The sequence below is a fragment of the Mustela nivalis genome, assembly GCF_964662115.1.
Source record: "Mustela nivalis genome assembly, chromosome: X".
Lineage (NCBI taxonomy): Eukaryota > Metazoa > Chordata > Mammalia > Carnivora > Mustelidae > Mustela > Mustela nivalis.
In genome coordinates this window covers 118,101,374-118,125,237 of record NC_139040.1, presented here as the reverse complement: position 1 = coordinate 118,125,237, position 23,864 = coordinate 118,101,374, and the positions used below count along the sequence as shown (strand labels likewise).

At 41.9% G+C, this 23,864-nt stretch overlaps 1 protein-coding gene across 11 annotated transcripts in view; it reads right to left on the bottom strand.

Moving 5' to 3' along the window:
* BCLAF3 (BCLAF1 and THRAP3 family member 3) overlaps window positions 1-11,911 on the bottom strand; it is a 59,279-nt gene extending 47,368 nt beyond the window's left edge. For 3 of the 11 annotated variants that reach the window (XM_082718321.1, XM_082718318.1, XM_082718322.1), the window contains exon 1: window positions 11,729-11,907. The gene's annotated coding sequence lies outside the window, so the exon portion shown is untranslated. Of the gene's footprint in view, window positions 1-11,318; window positions 11,633-11,728 lie in introns of those variants that run through there. The other 8 variants (XM_082718324.1, XM_082718323.1, XM_082718320.1 and 5 more) reach the window with 6 other exon arrangements.
* Window positions 11,912-23,864: the final 11,953 nt, after the last annotated feature.

Genomic DNA, 23,864 nt, shown 5'->3' with positions numbered 1-23,864 from the left:
AGAAACTGTCTGTGGAGCACAAAGCCTAAAATGTTTACTATCTGGTCCTTTACAGATAAAGCTTGGCAATCTCTGATTTAAAGTAAGCACCTGGGTGGCTTAGTGAGTTAAGGCCTCTGCCTTTGGCTCCGGTCATGATCCCAGGGTCCTGGGATCGAGCCCCACATGGGGCTCTCTGCTCAGTGGGGAGCCTGCTTCTTCCTCTCTCTCTGCCTACCTCTCTGCCTACTTGTGATCTCTCTGTGTCAAATAAATAAATAAAATCTTTTTAAAAAGTAAAATAAATAAAGTAATTTACTTGTGACTAGCAAAATTAATAAAAGGAACCAGCTTCAGGATGCAAAGAGAGAAAAGACTGAAACACCAGCAGGGTTTGTGACCAGGGAGAAGGGGATGTCAGTGACAATAGATAAATTTGTTTTTGCTGCTACTTCCAGGTGAACTGTACAGGCCCAGGGGCAGTAAATGAACCCCTCTGCCCTTAAATGCAGCAAGATAACTAGACAGCAAGGACCTATACTCCCGGGAAGATATTGAAGAAGGTGCTGGTGCCAGAAGAGGCCAGTTCTACCAGGACAGCACTGGACACATCCCCTGACTCAAGTGAAAGACCCAGCTCCAGCAATTCTCTTCTTCCTCCCACATTTCCCCCTGGTCAGTAGACCCTTCCCATCACCACACAGACTTCCTCTCGTGAAGCTCGCCAACTCTCCAGAACCACACCCTCCGGGGTCTATCTAGCACCTTCTCTCTCCATTTATAACCAACATATACTCCTCAAAGGGCTGCCTGTACACCATAATCATTCTCTCCGATTCTTGCTTGACCCCTCACCAATCTGGCCTTCTAAGCCACCATTGCACCACACTGCTCTAGTCAAGATCACTAATCAAATCCATGCCACGAAACCCAATGGCTATTTCTCCTCCTTATCCTGGACCTACCAGTAGCACTTGCCAGTCAATCATACCTTCCTTCCAAAAACATTTTCTTCACTTGAATTGCAGAATACAATACTTTCCTGGTTTTCCTCCTACCTCTAACAATTCCTTCTGTCTCCTTTGCTGGTTTCTCTTCATCTCCCCCTTCACCACTCTAACCCCTAAATAGTGAAGCCAGCTGTCCTCTAAATAGTGACTTCAGTCTTTGGATCTCTCACTGTCTACACTTTTCCCACAGTCTACACTCTCATTTAGTCTCATGGCTTTAAATACTCTTTATAAACTAACACCACCCAAATTTGTATCTCCAGCCCTCACCTATCCTCCGTACCGCAGTCCTACATTTCAAACAACCTGCTGGATTCTGTAAACATTCCAAGAGCAAACTCCTGACCTTCCTCTGGAATCTGCTTCTCCTTTGGTCTCTGTCCCACTTCAATAAATAGCAGCTCTATCCTCTGAGTTTATAATAAAAAGGAAACATAAATGTCCAATAAACTGAAAAGATACTCAACCATACCTAACCAGGAAGATAAAATTAAAGCAGTAAGATATCATTTCACAGTCATGAGACTTGCATAATTTTTAAAGTCTAATGATTTCCATGTGTTTACAAGAAAGTTAAAAAAGAGAATTCCTCAACCGAGGAAAACTCCCCCCTGAAAAAACAGGAAGCAGAAGAAAACTCTAAGTCTATACTCCAAGCAGAATTAAGTATCTCCAAAAGCATTTAAGAATATATTTTATAAAAATCTCACCATGAATCAGAAACTTAAAAACTAAGAACAGAAATAAATTTAAAAAAATAGAGTGAAATGACAGAAGAAAAAGTTAACTGAACTCAGAGAAAAAAATGGGAGGAAAAAAGACTAACTTATCTCAGAAGTGAAGATAAATTAATTACAAGGTGTCCAAGGGAGAATAAACTCAAATGAAAATATACTAAGGGACATTGAAGAAAAGCAGGAAAAAAAAAAAAAAAGAAAGAAAGAAAATGATGAGTGAGTAAGTGAGTGAGTGAGTGAGACAGAGACTGAGTCAGAGTGAAAGTAGTAGAACTAGAAGACAGGTAAAGAAGGAATAATATTTGTATTACTGTAGGCTCTGAGACGAATAACAGAACAATGGAAATAAACAAATATTTAAACTAAAATTCAGGAAAACTTTCCAGGGGCAACTAGGTGGTCAGTCTCTTAAGCATCCGACTCTTGATACTGGCTCAGATCATAATCTCAGGGTTGAGATTGAGCCCCATGCTGGGCATGGAGTTTGCTTAAGATTCTCTCTCCCTCCCTCTGCCCCCCCCCATTGCTCATGCTCTCTCTTTCTCTCTCTCTCTATCTCAGAAGGAAGGAAGGAAGGAAGGACGAAAGAAAGAAAAGAAGGAAGGAGGAAAGAAAAAGAAAACTTTTCAGAAATGAAAAAGTACCTGAATCTATACAATGAAGGGCACACCAGATACTTGGGAAAATTAGCCTAAAACAATCAACTCTGAAACATAGCCTAGTAAAAACTATTTGATTTCAAAGACAAAAAACCTCAGGTTGCCTGGGCAGCTCAGCCCCTTAAGCATCTGACTCTTGGTTTCAGTCCCTGTTATGTTCCCAGAATCATGGGATCAAGCCCTGCAAAGGGCTCTGTGCTGGGCAGAGTCTGCTTGAGAGTCTCTTTCCCTCTGCCCCTCCCCTCACTTGTGCTCTCACACTCTCAAATAAACAAAATCTTTTTAAAAAGATAAAGTCCTTAAGACCTCAAGGTAAAAAGAATAAATAACTTATAAATCCAAAAGAAGTAGACTAGCATCAGATATTTCAAAACTAACATACAAAGCAAGGTAACAATGGGTTGCCATTTAGTATAAAAAAATAAAATCAGTGAAAGTAAGTGTGAACCAAGGACTTTTTTAATCAGTCAAGCTGTCCTTCAAATATCAAAGGTAAATAAAAAAGTTTTCAGCATATAAGAACATAGGGAATTTCTGTACTTAACTAGTCCTGAGAAATCTACTAGACAGAGGATGAGTTTCATCCAATCAAATTATGAGGGAAAAAATGTCAGTAAAGGACCAATGATGAGCATTAAAAAGTAAGTAAATGTACATATAAGACATTAAAAGAAAGAGGAGGTTGAAGGTAAAAGACTGCTGTAAAATTGTGGCACACTGTGACAAAGTAGAAAAACTACAACTAAAAAGTGGGAGAAGAGACAGGAAAAGAAAATAATGGTAGACGTTCAATGTTGTATAGGCAATAGATGGCTTTAAAGCATACTGAGGGGGGAAAACTGATAAATCAGATATTAAGAGGTTAGAGAAATCAACACGCAGTGCTGGGACAACTGCATATCCACAAGCAAAACAATAAAGTTCAACCCTACCTCACACCATATACAAAAATTAACTGAAAATGGGGTGCCTGGATGGCTCAGTGGGTTAAGCCGCTGCCTTCGGCTCAGGTCATGATCTCAGGGTCCTGGGATCGAGTCCCGCGTCGGGCTCTCTGCTTAGCAGGGAGCCTGCTTCCCTATCTCTCTCTCTCTGCCTGCCTCTCCATCTACTTGTAATTTCTCTCTGTCAAATTAATAAATAAAATCTTTAAAAAAATTAACTGAAAATGGATCAAAGACTTAAATGTGAGCACTAATACTCTAACAGGAAAATGTGAAGGTAAATAATCTTTGTGACCCTGGATCAGATATTACATTAAAAATACAGGCAACAGGAGAAAAAATGGATAAATCAGGCATCTTCAAAATATAAGACACTTACACTGTAAAGGATACTATCAAAAAAGCAAAAAAGGGGAGAAAAAAGCAAAAAGGAAACACACAGAATGGGAGAAAAGTTTTTGTAAATCATATCTGATAGAGGACTGTTTCTAGAACATACCAAAAAAACCTCTTATAATTCAATAATAAAAGACAACCCAATTAAGAAATGGGCAAAGGAGCTGAATCACTGTTTCTCCAGAGAAGGTATACAGATGCCCAATAAGCACATAAAAAGATGTTCAACATCATTAATCATTAGGGAGATACAAATCAAAATCATGAGATACCACTTCACACCAACTAGGTATCTATAACAAGTGCTGAAAAGATGGAGAGATAAGGGAAACCTCATACATTGCTGGGAGGAATGTCAATGATGCAACAGCTTGGGAAAACAGTCTGGCAGTTCCTTAAAAAATTAAACACAGAGGGGCATCTGGGTGGCCCAGTCAGCTGAGCATCCAACTCTTGGTTTCAGCTCACATCGTGATCTCAGGGTCGTGGGATAGATCCTTGCGTTGGGCTCCACGCTCAGCACTGAGTCAGCTTGTCCCTTTCCCTCTCCTCCTCCCCCAACTCATGCTCTCTAGCCTCTCCCTCCCTCTCTCTCTCTCAAATAAACAAATAAAATCTAAAAAACACACAAATCTTTAAAAAAATTACACAGGGATGCTGTCAGGTGGGTGTCCAACTCTTGGTTGGGCTCAGGTCGCAAGCTCAGGGTCATGAGATCAAGCCCCGTGGACGGCTCCACGCTCAGTGCAGAGTCTGCTTGGGATTCTCTCTCCCTCTTCCTCTGCCCCTCCCACTCATGCTTTCTCTCTCTCTCAAAACTAAATAAATAAATCTTGGGGGAAAAAAAACTAAACAGTTACCATATGACTCAACAATTCTACTCCTACATATATAACCAAGAGAAATAAAAATATATGTCCACACAAAAACTTGTACACAAATATTCATAGCAGCATTAGTCATAATAGTTAAAAAGTAGAAACAATTCCACTGCCCATTTAGAGATAAGTGAATAAACAAAATGTGCTATATCCATACAAATGAACATTATTTGGCCATAAAGAGGAATGAAATACTAACACATGGTCAAACAGGAATGAGTCTTGAAATCGTTATGCTAAGGGAAGGAGGCGAGTTACAAAAGACCACATATTATATGATTCCATTTATATGAAAGATTCAGAGTAAGCAAATCCACCGAAACAGACAGTAGACTGGTGGTTGCCTGGCTGGAGTGGGGGTGGGGTACTGGGGAGAAAAGACACAGGGTTTCTTTGGGGGATGATGAATACGTTTTTTTTTTTTTTTTAGGATTTTATTTATTTATTTGACAGAGATCACACGTAGGCAGAGAGGCAGGCAGAGGGGAGGGGGAAGCAGGCTCCCCACCGAGCAGAGAGCCCTATGCAGATGTGGGGCTCAATCCCAGGACCCTGAGATCATGACCTGAGCTGAAGGCAGAGGCTCAACCCACTGAGCCACCCAGGTGCCCCAATGAATATGTTTTAAAACTGGACTCTGAAGTGATACTTCATATTATCCGTGTGGTTTCAAAATTAAAAAAAAAAACAACTGGACCCTGGTGATGGCTGCACAACTCTGCATTTACCAAAAAACAATGAACTGCGCACTTTTCAATGGGTGAATCGTGTGGTATGTAAATTACATCTCAGTAAAGAGGTTACCAAAAAAAAAGAAAGAAAGGAAAAAAAATCAACTAACAAAAATTTCATACTAAATAGGAACCCAGCATTTACAAATGCAAAGAATTCCCAGGGAAGCCTTCACAACAAAGAAGCCACAATCTCAACACAGAACTAGACAGAGTCAGAGCCTGCAGAAGAAGAGGCTGACCAGCAAATCTGAGGAAGCCACACCTGAGAAGACCAGAGGGTGGACTAATGCTCTTGGCTACAGGGGTTGGTGTTACCGTCAGTTTTTCAATAAGGAGAAGCCGGAAGTAGATAAGGAATCTTACTGTTGCCTATCATTAACTTACTATGATTTCATGAATACGGTGTATTTTTTTTTCACACACACACACAAGTTTAAATAAACAACCAAGGGGGCAAGGGCATTATAAAGGTTTAAGAACAAAGGTCAACCATAAGGACAAAAATACAAGCCTTCCTAAATACCACCCTTCAATTTTTTAAATAAAAGAGCAAAAAACACATCTCATAGCTAAAGAGAGAGTAAATATAACAAAATATTCTGATAGAGTTGAGGCCAAATATATCAGTCCTAATAGTAAATTGGAATGGGTTTAACTGGCTGAATAAAATAAAAAGTTTCCATTTGGCTTGCAGAACAAAACTCAAGATGCTACACAAGACACATCTAAAACAGCTGGTAACAAAAAGAGAGCAGAGTCCCACTTCTGGAATCAGGCAAAGAATTCAAGTCCTAAAGCATTCATCATGACCAAAAGAAAAAAAAAAAAGAAAAGAAAAAAGAGAGAGAGAGAGACACTTTTTAATGCTGAAAGCCACAATCCATGACTTAGACATATGTGAATACACATATTCACATGAATATACCACAACAACCACCTTTATGAAACAAAAACTACTTGAGATGCAAGGAGACAGAGAAACACACTAATAACAGGAGACTTTATGTACTCTGAGTGGTATATGAGACAATTCAGTGGTCCAAAAATAAGGAGACAGAAGATCTAAACAGCATAATTAATAGAGTAAAACTTTTTTTTTTAAGATTTATTTATTTATTTGACAGAGATCACAAGTAGGCAGAGAGGCAGGCAGAGAGAGAGGAGGAAGCAGGCTCCCTGCCAAGCAGAGAGCCCAATGCTGGGCTCAATCCCAGGACCCTGGGTTCAGGACCAGAGCCAAAGACAGAGGCTTTAACCCACTGAGCCACCCAGGCGCACCTAATAGAGTAAATCTTAAGGATATTTACCAAACTCTACACTCTGATACTAGAGAATATACATTCTTATCTCATGCCCATGCCATATTCACCAAAGTACTCATATATTACATCACAAAGAAACATCAGCAACTGCCATGAAACAGAAGTATTACAAATATCCTCTGATCATAATGTAATGAAACTAGAATTTACTAATAAAAATAACAGAAAAGCTCTTTCACCTAGAAATTTAAAAACTTCCTATTAGATAACTGAGTATCTTATAAGTTAAATTATAGATTTTTAAAGAAATAATGACAATGTCGGGGTGCCTGGGTGGCTCAGTGGGTTAGGCTGCTGCCTTCGGCTCAGGTCATGATCTCAGGGTCCTGGGATCGAGTCCCGCATCGGGCTCTCTGCTCAGCAGGGAGCCTGCTTCCCTCTCTCTCTCTCTCTCTCTCTGCCTGCCTCTCCATCTACTTGTGATCTCTCTCTGTCAAATAAATAAATAAAATCTTAAAAAAAAAAAGAAATAATGACAATGAGAACACTACATATCACATTCTATGGGATACATTTAAAGCAGTGATCAAAGGAAAATTTCTTGCTCTAAATAAATTTATCAATAAAAATGAAATAATAGAAATAAATTCATTTCCAAGGTTAAAAAACCTAAAAAAAATAACAAGGTAAACCAAACCAAAAGAAAGCACAAGGAAGGAAATAATAAAGATAAAAACAGAGGGAGAGAATGAGGCAGAAAATGGAAAACTAGATCTGAGTAATAATATAAAATTCTGTAGTTTTTAAAAAAAACTAAAGTAGATAAACCCCTATATAATGTGATTAAGAAAAAGGGGAAAACACAAATATAGAAAAATAAGAATGAGGGAGAAAGCAACCAGTGAAATAGAAGAAAGTTTTTTTTTAAGATTTTATTTATTTATTTGACAGAGAGAAATCACAAGTACACTGAGAGGCAGACAGAGAGAGAGAGAAGGAAGCAGGCTCCCTGCTGAGCAGAGAGCCCGATGCGGGACTCGATCCCAGGACCCTGAGATCATGACCTGAGCCGAAGGCAGCGGCTTAACCCACTGAGCCACCCAGGCGCCCCAAGAAGAAAGTTTTTTAAATCATGAGAGATTACTGTGTAGCTCTCCACTTAATAAATTTGAAAAACTAGATGATAGAGATAATTTGCTAGAAAAACAAAAACTACCAAATTTGACCCCCAGAGTCAGAAAGCTTAAACAGCTAAGCAAAATAAGCCGATCAGAGAAAGACAAATACCATAAGATTTCACTCATATGTGGAACTTAGGAAACAAAACAGATGAATATATAGGAAGGAGAAAAAAAGAAAAGAGAGAGAGAGAGGCAAGGAAACCATAAGAAACGCTTAAGCACAGAGAACAAACTGAAGGTTGATGGAAGGAAGTTCATGGAGAATGGGCTACATGAGTGATGGGGAGTAAGGAGTGCATTGCTGGCATGAACGCTGGGTGTTGTATGTAAGCAATAAATCACTAAATTCTATTCCCGAAACCAAAAAATAATTAAATGAATAAACCCTAGTTTTTACAGCTAACAAAAAAGAAAAAAAAAGGAAAGCTTAAACAGACCAATTTTCATAGAAGAAATAAAGTTATTTAGGAAATATCCCTGAAAAACCATCAGGCCCATATGGTTTCACAGGAGAATTCTACCAAACCTTCAAACACCAGACGGCCTCACTGCTCTATAAATCATTCCAGACCTGGTGTATCATGAGAAGGATTAAGCCTATAGGAACATCAACCTTTCCGAGAAGACGAACCAGCCAAGGAGACAGAGAAAGCACGTCATCCTCTGAGGAAGGAGGGAACCTTAGAACACAGAATCTCATAAGCTAAAGAATATTTCAAGAAAGGGGACTTTCATGACAAAAGCTGCACAGAGGTCCAAAAAAAGAACAAAAAATGTGAACACGTGGCTTCAGGACAAAGTGGAGGGTAAGGAGACTTAAGAAAGCTAATTATTAATGACTCCTTCGAGGGGCATCTGACTGGCTCAGTCGGTGCACCATGCAACTCTTGATTTCAGGGTTGCCAAGTGCCATATTGGGTGCAGAGACTATTTAAAAATAAAATCTTAAAACACCAACAACCAAAAAACCCCAATTCTTCTAACAGGCGGAATGGAAAAGGAGGAAGAAAGTGGGCTGTGGCTGGGTGACAGGGGTCTAGGAAGTAGGTTTTTTGCTGGTAGGGAGGGACTATGTTTCTGGCACTGGTGATATAACATAGAAGGACAGTCACAGTAAAGATGAACCTGGGTCCAATCAGTTCAGTGTTTCCTTTGATTCCTTAATAAAACTCCAAATAATGTAGTCAATTTCTCTCACTATCCCACATTTACATATTACCTTCGTCAATGGTCCACACTAAATTTTTCTCAGCAGTCATATTTTATGTTAATATAGCAAACATTACTAAATGTCAATGGCTAGTAGTGGGGAGGCACTCAAAGCTGCAAGAGACCTAGTTTCTTTCCTCAAGATGCTAAGTTTTCAGTGGTTAAGAAGGACTACAGGAGTGCTAGTACTTCCTGGTCCACTAAGTGTCTTGCAAATAATATCTCATTTAATCCTCACAACAGACTCTGAGGAAGCTGGAGTTAGCTTCCATTTCATAGGTGGAAAAAACCAAAACAAAACAAAACAAAAAACAAGCCTCAAAAAAAGCTAACCACACTGCCCCAGGTAAAGGACCTGAAACCATAATCCAGATTCTCAGACTCAAATACTAACACTTCCCCAACTCACAATTCCTACCTCTGGAAAGATGACCCTGAAGAGACTGCGTGGTCATTTGTGCAGATGCTCCGTCAGCAGAATTGGACTTTAGGACACTTGAGAATAGTTGACATCCTGAATCACATCTAAAATTGCCATCTAAATTTGGAAAGCAGCTTTTCTGCCCTCTAGCTGCCTGAACATTCTGTAGCTGTAGGGCACAAAGACTATGTTTTATTTATCATGGTCTCAAGGATTGTGTTTTATTTAGCTTTATATTTGTCCTCCTCGGCTTCACATGTAGTGCCTTTCAATATTGGCTCCTCCAGTATTTGTGCAGATTCATTCATTCACCTAATTTCATAACCCTGATAGCATTCTGAATATAATCTAGGACAGAATTTTTAAAAACTTCAAATTTAAGAAGTGAAAGAGCATGGGGCAAAGTATCAGAATGGCTTTTTTAAATTCAGAAATTTACTTTAAAGAATCAAGATGCTCTTGCGTTCTGAAATTTTTACAATATGGCAATAATTGGCAACAAGACAAAGTCTGCTTAAATGTACTTTCTGTAAATGTCCCATCTGACCCTTAAATAACCACCCTATAAAAAAGATAAAGTCAATGTACTATAGTATCTACTTTGGAGTTGAGGAAATTGTCCCTTAGAAAAGTTACGTGATTTGTTCAAGGAATCGGAGATACCAGAATTCAAGGAAGTCCTGAATTCAGATCTCTTGTTCACTCTATGACGCCTCCTCAAATGGATAACATGTCTTTACTAAACTGGAAAAGTGTAATAAAAGATGAGAAACTGAATTGCTATCAACAAATTAAAAAAAAAAAGTGATAGCGAGAGAATGATAATGGTACTTGGGTGGAGAGAAGAACAGAAATGGTCCAAAAGTGATCCTGTAGAAATCCTTTAAATGTTGCCTTTTGCTAGGGTGTAGAAAAAGACACTCACAGATTGTTGGTGGGAGTGCAAAATAGCACATCCTTTCCAGAGGGAAACTGAGCAATTTACATTTTAAAAAAACAAACCCAACAATTCGATCATCTAGGAATGTACACTAAGAAGTAATGATGGGTGTACAGATTTTACACTTTTTCAACAACGTATTTAGTGAAAAACGGAATAACCAACTAAATAAATTATTAGAGCCATGTAATGGCATGCTCTGAAGTCAGAAAGAAAAATGGTTACAAAACAGAAGCCACTTTAGAAAAATCCATACATTCATCTCTGCACAGAAAGAGAATGGAGATGTATATCCAGTAACCATATTCATAATGGTTACTTGGATTGGTGAAACAGTGTATCTTCTTCATCATGGTTTTGCATATTTTAGAAATTTTGTAAGTAAAAATGTTACAAAATGTTTCTATATATAAATATTTTAAAGATCTTTAAAGGGGGCTGTGAAACAACAGCAGGGGGCTTTCAAAAGAACGTTTTAGTAGCCATTTTTAAAGTACGGTTAAAAAATAACATTTAATAAACATTACCATATCATAACAAAATACTATTGAAAATTAAAGCTCTCATTAGGAATCCCCACCAAAATCTTTCTTTCCAAATTCCAGTCTCATTCATCCCAGTTCTCATTCAGAAAAATGCTAAAAGGGTTGCTGGGCCAGAAGTCAGACAGACCTTCCTGATTTCTGTAGTTTTTACTTTGCTCCAGAAAAGAAAAGCAATCACATAGGAGGCAACTGAAAAAGCCCCTTGGCAGGAAAATATTTGGGAGAATAAGTTTCTCTCCCATTTCTTTTCCTCCTGACTTACCGACAGGACAATCCTGACAGTGACCGGCCCAGTTTCCTAATACACCTTAGAAAAGCGCAAGGAGATGCGCCAATTTTCAAGATACGCTTCTAAAAACACAAGTTTTACTTTGCAACGCAAGATAAAGAGCATCCTTCGCGACTCATTCTGGACATTACCAGAAGAAGACGCCGATGAGCGGCAAGAGCCTCCGGAGGACAAAGCAGGGTCTCCACGGCTCGGGTCCCGCAGGCTACGCGTCCGGGTTCGCCTCAGGGACAAGGGCACGGTCCCTGAACACCATCCCCCTGTCCCCATAAAAGTCGCTCCGAACCGTCGGGGCCGCAGCCTGCCGGACGACGGGGAAGGATCAGAGCCACGGCAGCAGGTGCCCGGGTCGCTGCGCCAGTGGCCCGAGGCAGTGGGAGGGGGCGATCCCCGGAGAGTCCCAGACTAGCCTCCGCATCCTCCCCACCGCCCCACCCGCCGTCCCACCCGTCTCCTGGAGACCGCCCCTCCCAGACGACGGACACGCCCTCCCTGCGGGCCGGGGCCTCCTCGCCCCGCCCGCCCCCCCGGGGCCGCTCACCCGGCCGGGAAGTCCCCGCCGCCGCCGGCAGCTCGGCCGCCGCCGCCAGCCCGGCCGCCGCCGCCGCCAGCCCGGCCGCCAGCCCCTCGGGCCTCGCCCCTCGCAGGGCCGCCGCCTCCCACAGCAGAGGTACCACAGCTACCACCGCCGGGCCACGGGACCCGGAACCACTTCCTTCCGGAACCGCCTCGCCCCGCCCCCGCTCTGGCCCCGCCTGCGTCCGCGGCCTCGCGCTGGCCGGCTCTCCCACCGACCCGTGCTCTCTACTCCTTCGCAGCGAGGGTGCCCCGCCTGGACAGCTTCGGCCAGAGCGCCTGCGCCCTCTGCCGGCCGTTCCCACCTGTGCCTCTCTGTCCATGGCGCATGCGCTGTCTGCTGCCAGTCCGCTGGGGAAGGAGCTATGCACGAGGCGTTCCAGGTCCTGCGATCCTGGGATCCCGGAATTCCGGGATCCTGGGATCCTGGATGCTGGAGCTCATCCTTCAGCCAGGGGCAGGAGCTTAGTCCCATGGGTCATCCAGCGTTGTACACAAAGGTGTACAAGGCAAAGGTGGCGAAGCAGATGAGCCTCGGCTTTCCAGCTCCTGGCTTGGCCCTCAAGGTCCCTCCAGAGCCAGCCCACCTGAACCTGCACCTGCCACTCCTACGGCCTTAAATTAAGTTTCTACTCAGAAAACGAAATCTCTGCTCTGCACCTCCCAAATAGGCTAACAGTACCAACATCTCCCCACCATCCAATTCAAAAATACTGACTCAGTTTTGTCTGCTTTCTTGATTTCTCTCCTCCCTGCACTCCAACCACCAGCCATACAGGTAGTATGTCCTCTTGGAGCTTTCTCACTTGACATTTTGACATAGTTTCTCCTCCTTGCAAGACTTCTCTTTCAGAGCCCACCACATTTAGTAGTATCACCTTTACCCTCCCTTATTGCCAGCTGATTGCATTAGAATTTTCCTCTCCATCTGAGTTGAATTACAGCCATCATCCCAATGAGTCCAACACCAATGATTGAGCCATTTTTCCTTAACTTCCTCAATCCAGATGACTTTACCTCTACTCTACTTTATCCACCCATTCCCAGGCACTTATTCTAGCAGATCTAGACATTTATCACTTTATACCGCTCCATCTCTAAAACCTTAAGTTTCAAAATCCTGTTTATTTGTACTCATAATCCTCATCCTTGAAGTCCTGTCTCTCTCTTATTCTCAATGTACTTGATCTTCAAAGACCAGAGAGCTCTCACATCCCCGAACCTTCTACCTGACTTAAGTACATGGCCTTTGACTTCAACAACTCTTGTAAGCAAAGCCCCTGGAATGGCCCTTTGACACATGATAACATCAAACCACCACCTTTAAACGCTCCAGTTATCTGCATTTTCCATTCCTACATCTGTGTTTTCAAGTACTGCTTGGGAAGAAAAAGTCACACAACACGAATGATGTCACTACAAATTTTTGGATACCCGCTAGAACCTTGGTGTTTCTTTTATGTGACCTCTCTCATCTCCAGTAACTGCTGTTATTAACCCTTACTACTCTCTTTAAGTCCCATAGCAATGATCATTTTCCTCTCCTCATACATGATATTGCTTCCTGCTTCACAGAAAAAAGTTCTCAGCATAGTACGTAAGGCCTTTCTTTCTTTCTTTCGACAAAAAAAAAAAAAAAAAAAAACAAAAAAAACAAAAAAAAAACATGTTAAATCAACTTAAGACAGACTGGTAAGGATGAATAGAAGAGGTGGCAGCTAGAACCAGGACTGGCCCTAGCGGTAGTAGCTGGGGCATTCGTGGGCAGCCAGGTGCCAGGATCAAAGGCCTGCACCACAGCCCTTCAGGGGCCCTTCTTCAGTCAGGCCATATTCCATGCCAGCTGCTCCACGCTGGACGTACCGAGGCTGACTGCTTCCCCATGGGCACCCTGCAGCTGGGAGTGGTGGTACATCCATTGGAATGTGGCCAAAGTCATGCTGGGGATGCTGCCGCCGTTCACAGCCTGCAGGACCTTCTCCACCAGGGCAATGGCCTTGAAGTGGTGCTCCTTCCAGAGGTGATTCCTGTAGCTCTCAGCCCATTTATTCCCAAAGAAGCAGCCCATGGGGTGTTTCCCGTCCTTGTCCTTGTACTTGCAGGTCAGCAAGCCCCCTGCGGAAGCCCCCCACGGGCCCACACTGCTCCCAGAGGCTGTTCTGAACTGGCAGGGGCAGGTGGGGGGGATTATCTGATTCCTACTTCATCTCTCTAGCCCTCTATCTCTTTGTACTCAGTGTTCTGGCCATACTGAAGTGTTTGCCATTTAAGACAAATTCTGCTTTTGCTTCTACTTCATTGAACGTATTGTCCCATCTGTCTGGTTAAGAGGTGTGAGACCTTTTTAAATACATATTAATGACTCAGTCCAGGAAGATTTTCTTCTATTCTACCTTCAAGAACTGTTTCTGCTTTATCCAGTCATCTATTGAAGGGCATCTTGGCTCTTTCCACAGTTTGGCTATTGTGGACATTGCTGCTATGAATATCGGGGTGCAGATGAGCCTTTTTTCCCACTACATCTGTATCATTGGTATAAAGACCCAGTAATGCAACTGCTTGGCCATAAAGTAGCTCTGTTTTTAACTTTCTGAGGAACCTCCACACTGTTTTCCAAAGTGGCTGCACCAATATGCATTCCCACCAACAGTGTAAGAGGGCTCCCCTTTCTCCACAACCTCTCCAACATTTGCTGTTTCTTGCTTTGTCAACTGTTGCCATTCTAACTGGTGTAAGGTGGTATCTCATTGTGGTTTTTATTTTGATTTCCCTGATGGCTAATGATGATGAACAGTTTTTCATATGTCTGACAGCCATTTGTATGTCTTCTTTGGAGAAGTGTCTTCTGCCCATTTTTGACTTACTTGTTTTTTGCGTGTTCAGTTTGAGAAGTTTGGTTTTTTTTTTTTTTAAAGATTTTATTTATTTATTTGAGAGAGAATGAGTGAGAGAGAGCATGAGAGAGGAGAAGGTCAGAGGGAGAAGCGGACTCCCCAAGGTGCTGGGAGCCCGATGTGGCACTCGATCCTGGAAGTCCGGGAACATGACGTGAGCCGAAGGCAGTCGCGCAACCAACTGAGCCATGCAGGTGCCCGAGTTTGAGAAGTTTTTTACAGAACTGTTGCCTCTTTGTTTTGTTGACTGTTTCCTTTGCTGTGCAGAAGCTTTTTATCTTGAAGAAGTCCCAAAAGTTCATTTTCATTTTTGTTTCCCTTGCCTATGGAGTTATGTCTTGAAAGAAGTTGCTGTGGCCGATGTCAAAGAGGTTAGTGCCTATGTTCTCCTCTAGTTTTGATGGATAAAGAAGATGTGGTGCATATATACAATGGAATATTACTCAGCCATCAGAAAGGATGAATACCCACCATTTGCTTCGACATGGGTGGGACTGGAGGAGGTTATGTTTAAGTGAAATAAGTCAAGCAGAGAAAGACAATTATCATATGGTTTCATTCATATGTGGAACATGAAGAACAGCATGAAGGACATTAAGGGGAAGGAAGGGAAAACTGAAGGAGGGGAATCAGAGGAGGAGACGATCCATGAGAGACTATGGACTCCGGGAAACAAACTGAAGATTTCAGGGGGGAGGGGGACAGGGGGGATGGGTATTAAGGGCATGTTGCAATGAGCACTGGGTGTTATACACAAATAATGAATCATAGAACACTACATCAAAAACTAACAATGTACTGTATGCTAATTAACATAACATAATTTAAAAAATACTAAAAAAAAGAATTGTTTCTGCTCCATTTGTTCTGGTCTCTTTTAGAGAGAGCAATTATCTGTGGCCATTCTCTGTTTTATCATTTTTTTCACTTTATCCTTTTTTGACATTGACATTTGGTACAACTCAAATTTGCTTTCAGTATTATTGATAGGGTTTCCCAAAGCATTATTTCTGCTTCTGCTTTTACTTAAATGCTATTAACTGAGATTTTAGCGTCCTTGCTTCATTCCTCCCCCACCCCCACCTTTCAAATCGTCCTATTGACTTTGCATCTCATCTTACCTTCTTGGAAAAGGATGTTAAGCTGGTGATAACATTTTCCTTTTGGATTCCGTAGTCAATCACTTTCATGAATATGCTCTTCTCTCTCTTTCGTGATTAGCTTTTGTGTACTTTACTATATACAGATAAAGAGATACAGATAAAGATATATTCTTTGAATCATCTTTGAACAAGTTGATCTTTGTTCAGACATATTGGTTAGGCCCTCCTACTATTTGCTGTTCACTTGTGTGGACAGAGAGGTTAAGTAGTTTGCACAAGGTCACATAGCCCTTGCTCTGTCTATGAATAACACATATGCACACATACACAAAATAAGCCCTAACAGAAATAGGTTATTATCTGCCTTTCCATTTATTTTTTCTTTGCAAAGCCAAATCTGCTATTGAATGCTGGGTATGCTTAATACAAGAATTCTGTGTTAGTAAGAATAAACTACGCTACAATAACAGTCTCAAAATCTGATTGGCTTATAACAACAAACGTTTATTTCTTGCTTACAGGTCAGCTCTGGTTCTTCTGTCCAGGATGCAGGCTGAAGGAATAGACCCTCTCTGAGACATTACTGGTGTCAGATCAGAAGAAAAGGAGCAAGACTGGGACCATGCCCTACATCTTAAAACTTCTGCTTCAAAGCTGAATCAGAACCTCTGGGGGAGTGGCTCAGTACAGATTCAACAAAGCCCCTCCAGGGGATTCTGAAGCACTCTCAGGTTTGAGAACCACTTCTCTAAGGCTTGTATTTCCTGTAAACCAGAAGATGGACATAGAAGCTTGTTGAAATCCATGGTAGTTTTTAGACTACTAATTCTTAAACCAGGAAAAATAAAGGTCAAATTTAAAAAAAAAGAAGGAACCAGGTATTGATACAGACTTGGGCCAAGTGCCCACTGTTACTGTCATTTTTTTGAAGGGACACTGTTTCTAGGGAAAGCTGCCAGCTGCCCTGACTGTATCTCCAGTTGCTCTTCTATACAGCTTTCTTTTTTAAATGCTGATGTGAGAATTAGATAATTAGAAATAAGTAGGACAAACAGCTTTCTCATCCCTTGACAATGCTATTAGCCCAGATTTTTCTCAGTTTTTGTGTAGATGGTTTGTATTGTGTTGGTCATGCCTTCAGCATCTACGTTAATCCTTATAACTCAGGACTGCCAAAACCAGGTGAGTTTTCTCTTTCCTTAACTCTCTGGCTTTGGGTTGGTTAATACTGTAAATGAAATTTGACATATAATATTTACCCAGCCCTGTTTACTATAGGCTTTTTTTCCCTTTACTTTTTTAATGGCTTTGTCAACAACTGGGCACAGACAAATGATGTATACTGTTTGGAAGAAAATGTTTTTAAACAGGCTTATGCTGCAGATTTCTTTTTGCTCATTCTAGTCACTGTCTTTATGTCTGCTTTCCTATTGAGATGGAGGACAAATTCCTAAGCAAGATTTGGTAGTTACTACCAGCTCACTGGTCCCATAAATTATTTCTGATGAACTCTTGTATAATGTAATATGTGAAGTGGCTTGCCCCTGATTCTGAAAATCATATCATATTTGTGGTGTTAAAACGTGTTGCAACTCAGCAATTATTTTGAAAAAAAAAAAAAAAAACTGATATGGACTACCTACACTGATGAAGTCAAAAAGAACAATGAGGTTAGGTTTAAAACTTAATTTTATTGCAAAATATTTTTTTACTCCCCTTATTTAAACCTTCTCTGCCCCTTCCCTGAAACTCTTCCCCTAGATCCTTGATAAGCTCAGTTCACATGTCTCTTCCTACCATAAGCAGTCTGGTTTTGTGTCCTGGTGCAACCCAGACGCCAATCCAAAAGTTATTAAGCTCTCAAAAAGTTCATTAGTCTGATAAATTTGACTTGTTTAACTCTATATTTATTAGATACCCCCCACAGTGTCTTCTACTTTTTTCATACCAATTCTTACTCTCCTTTAGACTAGTACGGAAAGAGAACATAATGGATCATGTGGTAGATTTAATGATAATACAATCAAAATATTTACTGCTCCTCTCTTCCCAGGTTCACTAGTTGACACTGAAAATGACATATGTGGCTCACATTATGTTCCCATTACACAGCTCTAAGTTAATCATGGCATGGCATAAATAATAAACTCTATACCAAATTACTTGTGCTCCCCCTTGTGTAGTACAGGTTTCCCTTCTATCCAATCTCCCTATGAAAACTTTTCATCTGAACATTTGCATTAGGTTACTTCACTTTTATAAAAGACCTACCTTAGTGTGGTAACAGCTTTTTTCTTGAAAGTGAAAATTATTTTCTGATTTCTTTCGTTTAACAAAACCAGGTATGAATGTAGGTCTTTTCATAAAAGAATTTTTGGAAAGCAAGGGGTTAGCAATATCTCTGGTAAGAGGTAAACCAGCCAGGGACAACACTTCCCAGCATCCCTCGCATCTATCTATGTGGAGCCACATGATTAGTTCTTGACAGTGAAATATGAGGGGAAATGGTATGAGGCCCTTAGAGGACAAGTTGGTTGGGAAGCATTGTGTCTTCTCCATACTCTTTCCCTATTCTGTGGCCTTAATGCAGAAAAATATGATAAATTTGGAAGATGAAGGAGCTACAAGATGGAAGGAGCCTGGTCCTTGAATTACCACTTAGAGGAGAGTTAGAATAAGGCCCATCTGTTTTGGGCTACACATGAGGAACAAAAAAGTTCTGTTGTATCTGAGACATTTGGCATCTTCTGGGGGTAATTGTTATAGAAGCTAGTATTACTTTAACTAACATTCATGATCATCCCCTTCCCTTTGGCCGGTGATTATCTTAAGAATATGATTATCTTAATTTTATCTTAAGAATAAGACTTAGTACTGGCCAAGGAGAAGTAGACACCTACTGGGAGCTTCTGCGATAGTTTCCTTCCTGGTAGAAGGAGGGAGGTGTACAAGGAACAGCCTGCCCCTAATATCTTCATGCATTTGCTCATAATGGCATGGGGATGAGATGTTGGCCACATCAACCTTTTTTTTTTTTTAAAGATTTTATTTATTTATTTGACAGAGAGAGATCACAGGTAGGTAGAGAGGCTGGCAGAGAGAGAGAGAGAGAGAGAGAGAGAGAGAAGCAGGCTCCCCGTCAAGCAGAGACCCTGATGTGGGACTCGATCCCAGGACCCTGAGATCATGACCTGAGCCGAAGGCAGCAGCTTAACCCACTGAGCCACCCAGGCGCCCCCCACCACTCAGAGAAATGCTGCCCAAGAATCCTGTCACTGAGCTGCCTTAGGAGCTTATTATAAATTGTATGTGATTAATAAATACCCATAAAATTGAAGGCACTTTCCGCTGTGTGTTGTGAAACCATCCAAACTGGTATACATATTCCCAATTAAAACAACAACAACAACATTCATTTAACAAAGATTTGTTGTGGGGCTACTCTGTGACAGGTGGTGTTTGTTCTAGACACTAAGGAATCCAAAAGCAAACACAAAAACCAGGATCCTTGAGAGTGTCATCTCATGACAGAATATGAGTCTGGCAGAAAGATATGCAGATCAGAGGTCATGGATTTTAATTCATAGATTTCCTCAGTAACAACTATGTTTATTCACTCACAAATGTTTATTGAATTCCTATGTTAGGTAGTAGGAATATTAGGCAGTTAGGCAGCCCTGATGTCAAGAAGCTAACAGTGAGGGAGACAGACATTAATCAAAGAATTACACAAATAAATATCTCATTCCCAAACTGTAATAATACACAAACATGTAACAGCAGACCTGACCTCATTACCCATCACAACTACAATAACTGGGAAACTTGCAAATATAGCTAGGAGATGGGTTGATGGGCAAGAGCCTTAAGGGTTATCTATGTGGTTTCCCTAAGCAGGAGCTTTGAGGCGTAGTGGACCAGGGCAAGCATGGGCTCAAAAGCATGGGCTCCAAATCCACAACTGGATTTGGAGCCCAGTTGTGTACTTCCTGATGTATGGGGCCTTGCATGAGCAACTTCACCTGTCTCGGTCCCCGTGGTAAAGTGAGCATGACAACAACGGTGCTTATCTCAGAAATTCATTCCTAAGTTTGAGAGAGGACATGAAAAGCCCTTAGTACAATGCCTCGCTGGCCCAGGTCTGGTTCTCCAGGAACAGGGTCTGAGACCAGTTGGCATGCAGGAGGCTACAGGTAGTGCAGAGAGGAGTGGAGGTAGCAGGAGGGAGAACTTGGGCTGTAATGTAGCCTCAACAAAGGCCTCCAGTGAACCCACAGGGAGCAGCTCTGAGGCGGAGACAGCCCTTCTGAATTGTCCCACCTTGAGGCAAGGATTTTTTTTTAAAGATTTATTTATTTATTTATTTAACAGACAGAGATTACAAGTAGGCAGAGAGGCAGGCAGAGAGAGAGAGAGAGAGAGGGGAGGAAGCAGGCCCCCCGCTGAGCAGAGAGCCTGATGCGGGGCTCGATCCCAGGACCCTGGGATCATGACCTGAGCTGAAGGCAGAGGCTTTAACCCACTGAGCCACCCAGGCACCCCAAGGCAAGGATTTTTTTTTTTTAAGATTTTATTTATTTATTTGACAGAGAGAGATCACAAGTAGATGGAGAGGCAGGCAGAGAGAGAGGAGGAAGCAGGCTCCCTGCTGAGCAGAGAGCCCGATGCGGGGCTCGATCCCAGGACCCCGGGATCACGACCTGAGCCGAAGGCAGCGGCTTAACCCACTGAGCCACCCAGGTGCCCCAAGGCAAGGATTTTTGTACACCCAAATTATCCATTGGATACAGGCTACCCAAGTGAGGGGGTTTAACCTTGGTGAGGCCTCCTCCCTGAGTCAAAGGCAATTCTTAGAGAGGAACTTCACCAACAAGCCTCACTAACTACTTCCAGCATCTAGAAGGAGACATCTGGAAGGACAAATACCTCAGTCTTAAAGAGGAGGTCCGTCCAGGTGGTGCGCCATGACACCCGTGACATCAGCATTTAATGTAAACCATTAGAGCCATTATAGCAGCTGCTTAAAATTTCCCAAACTTGCTGAGGACTTAAGGCTTCCTCATCGTCAAAGTATAACTTCCTAAGGGTTACAAGCATAATTGTGATGCAAATATACAAGAGCATGGGTCAAAACTGTGTTGACTTCATTAAGGAGCAGGATGAGAAAACTGGATCGGGGGAGGATATGGGGACTGCTTGTTGGTCACATGGATGTAGGTGTACACACAGCACCACAGGACACAAGTTTAGTGTGGAAACAAATGCTGGGGTGAGATCACAAAATTAGATACAACGCTACTCAGTGCCCTGCAGGAACAAAAAGACATAACCTTTGGAGTTAGCTTTTCTGTAAGACGAAAGTCATCTGCAACTTTCTGTCTACAAGTGTCTACTCCAGAGCCTGGGTCCTAGTCCAGGCACATGGTCTGTCATACAAAGCTCGATCTGTGGAGACCATGCTTTAGCAGGTCTTTCAAAGGGCATGCAGTTATCTTTTGGCCTTATTTCCACGTTCTGGATAATTTCTTACTATCAGTGAACACTGAACACCCCATTCCAGTCATCAGGGCCGTCACTGCATAAGAGCGACCCCTGAGAACTCTTTCAAAGGTCAGGTCCACTGAGCAAATGAAATTCATTCTTTCCTTCTGGTGGTACCAGTAGGATTCTCTTTGTTCTAAAACAACCTTTGCGTCCCACCCTGGGGACCGCATTCATCCCAACAAGCTCTCCATATGCCTACTGTGCATGACCTACCCCTTAGCTATCACTTCTTTGTTGACAACTTTCTGGTCATTTTGAAGATGAGCATACACACATTGCTAGGAAAATGTGGTTAAAAGACAAGTACAGTCAACAGAGGGCTGTTGATTCTAATTTGAAAAAGAAGTTATTTTACACATAGGTTCCATTCCTTGGAACTCTAGTCCTTGTATTTTGGATGGAGACATGGGGAAAGCCTGCCTTAAGTCAATCTTGGAAGTCCAGAAGGCTGGTCACTTTAGACTTTATCCCCTACCATCAACCATCCCTCAGCTCCAATTGGAGGGATTAAACTTCGGCATTTCATAACTGCTTCACAGAAGCTTCTCTCTTATTTACTGCACAGCTGAAGGGAGAGCTGGGGCGTGAATTCTCTAGGTGTCACGTCTGAAGCCTATCGGCTCCCTATGCCTTTTACAAGGTGACTCTCAGGCTCTGGGCTGCAACAAGGGTGATTCTTTCCACTGTGTGGAGTGCACACTGTCTTGGACCCTGACCTGGATCTTGGGATTAAAAAAGAAAAATACTTCCCTCCTGGTTAACATGGGCCATCTGTCCAGAAAACAAGAGCAAGTAGAGCCACTCCACGCCTACTAGATCTGATGGTCACTGTGAAAGACATATCCTCAAAGGTTCAGAATTTTCCAAGCATTTTAATTGTTTCACGCACTCCATGTTTCTCGACTTAGAAGGCCCATACTGGGTATCTGAGCCCGTGTTTGGCATTTGATCTAGTGTTTATGCATAGAGAATGTGAAACAACACAAAACAGCCCACATAAATCAGGTTACATAAACACCACATTAATTTGGTCTGTTGGGACAGAAAGATGGGGAAGTGATTGGTTCAGGGAGTACTACTTTCAAATCCCATGTTCTTGCTTCTAGGTACAAAGGGGACATGAGCTAATAATACAGCCAGGCTCTGCTGCTTTACGTGGATGGATGGCTAAGACATGCTGGCCAAAGCATACTCAAATGGAGATTAGATAGGGGCGATGGTTGCACAACTTTGTGAATGAATCAGATGGAGTTGTACAAAGGGGGGTACTTTTGATAATATGTGAATGGTAGCTCAATAGTTTTTTGTTTTATTTTTTAAGCACACTCAGAACAAGGATTCCCCATGGGGGTCCTGGCTCTTCTCAGCTGTAAGCTTCTGCTCTACCAAAAGCACTTCTGCTGCTCTCGGGGCAGAAGAACCTGTCAACTCTCCTGGCGGTACCAAAGCTGAGGCCCTGGAGTCAACCCGTTTTGTCAAGTTCCCAGCTCTGTGTTCTCAAGGAAGCAACCCTCTCCTACCTACCTCACAACCTGGAGAAGTATTAGGACCACCTCACATACAGCAGGAACTGAGAAGGTACTCTTCTTCAGGTCCAGTCCTGAAGAAGCTTAAACCATGGCAAGTAGAGGCCATTGCTTCTCACCTCCTGAGACCATGGCGGAGCATCTATTCAAGATCTTTAAGGGTTGGTGCCAAGCCTTGTGCCTAAATATTCCCCTGAATTAAACCTTGAACCAAAACTGGTACCCACACCTTGGACCCTGATCCTGTTTTTATAACTTCCTCATTGACTTCTGGGCCCTTATCCACATCTCTTCAGACATACTAAACCCACTTGACCCTCAGGAGACATTAAACCAAATGCTCTCTCCCCACAGGAAGAAATAATCTACCCCTGCCCCACCGTACATTATATTCTTATGTCTCTTGGGTATGTCACTGATACCAATTTTTGGTTCCAAGTTCTATTTATCAGACTACGCTTAGTTATGGAAGGTTTACCATAACATTTAGCTGTTTGTTCAGGGAAATTCTCCCTTTTAAAAAGCTCATTTTATAAAGTTTCTTAAGCTAATATGTTTATTTTTTTTCCATGTATTGTATAAGTTGCAAAAAAAGAAATTCCATTGACTGGGACTTGATTTAATTTCTAAATACTGCAAAAATGTGAGGGGTTCCTACTATTAGTTTACTTCACACACATTAAGTTTTCCCACCTGGGGACATGACATGTCTTTCCATTCACATCTAATGTCCCCTGATCAAGTTTTAGATATAGCTTATTATTTCTAAGAATTTCTGGGTTTTCTCGGTATCAATTTCCTACTAATTATTAATGTGGAAGAAAACTACTGATTTTTCTTTAGTACTGGCTCACCTGTGAAAACGTTGTAAGGGTTTTTCATTTCTTTCTCTTTGGGTCTGCCCCACCCCCAAATACTACCCAAAAGGCTTCTCTTTTCTGTTTCTAAGTGTTCTCACTCTACTTTCTCACATAATTGTGCTTCTTGAGCAATACTGAAGAGTGGGGAAGGAGGTCACTCCGTGTTGTGCCCCC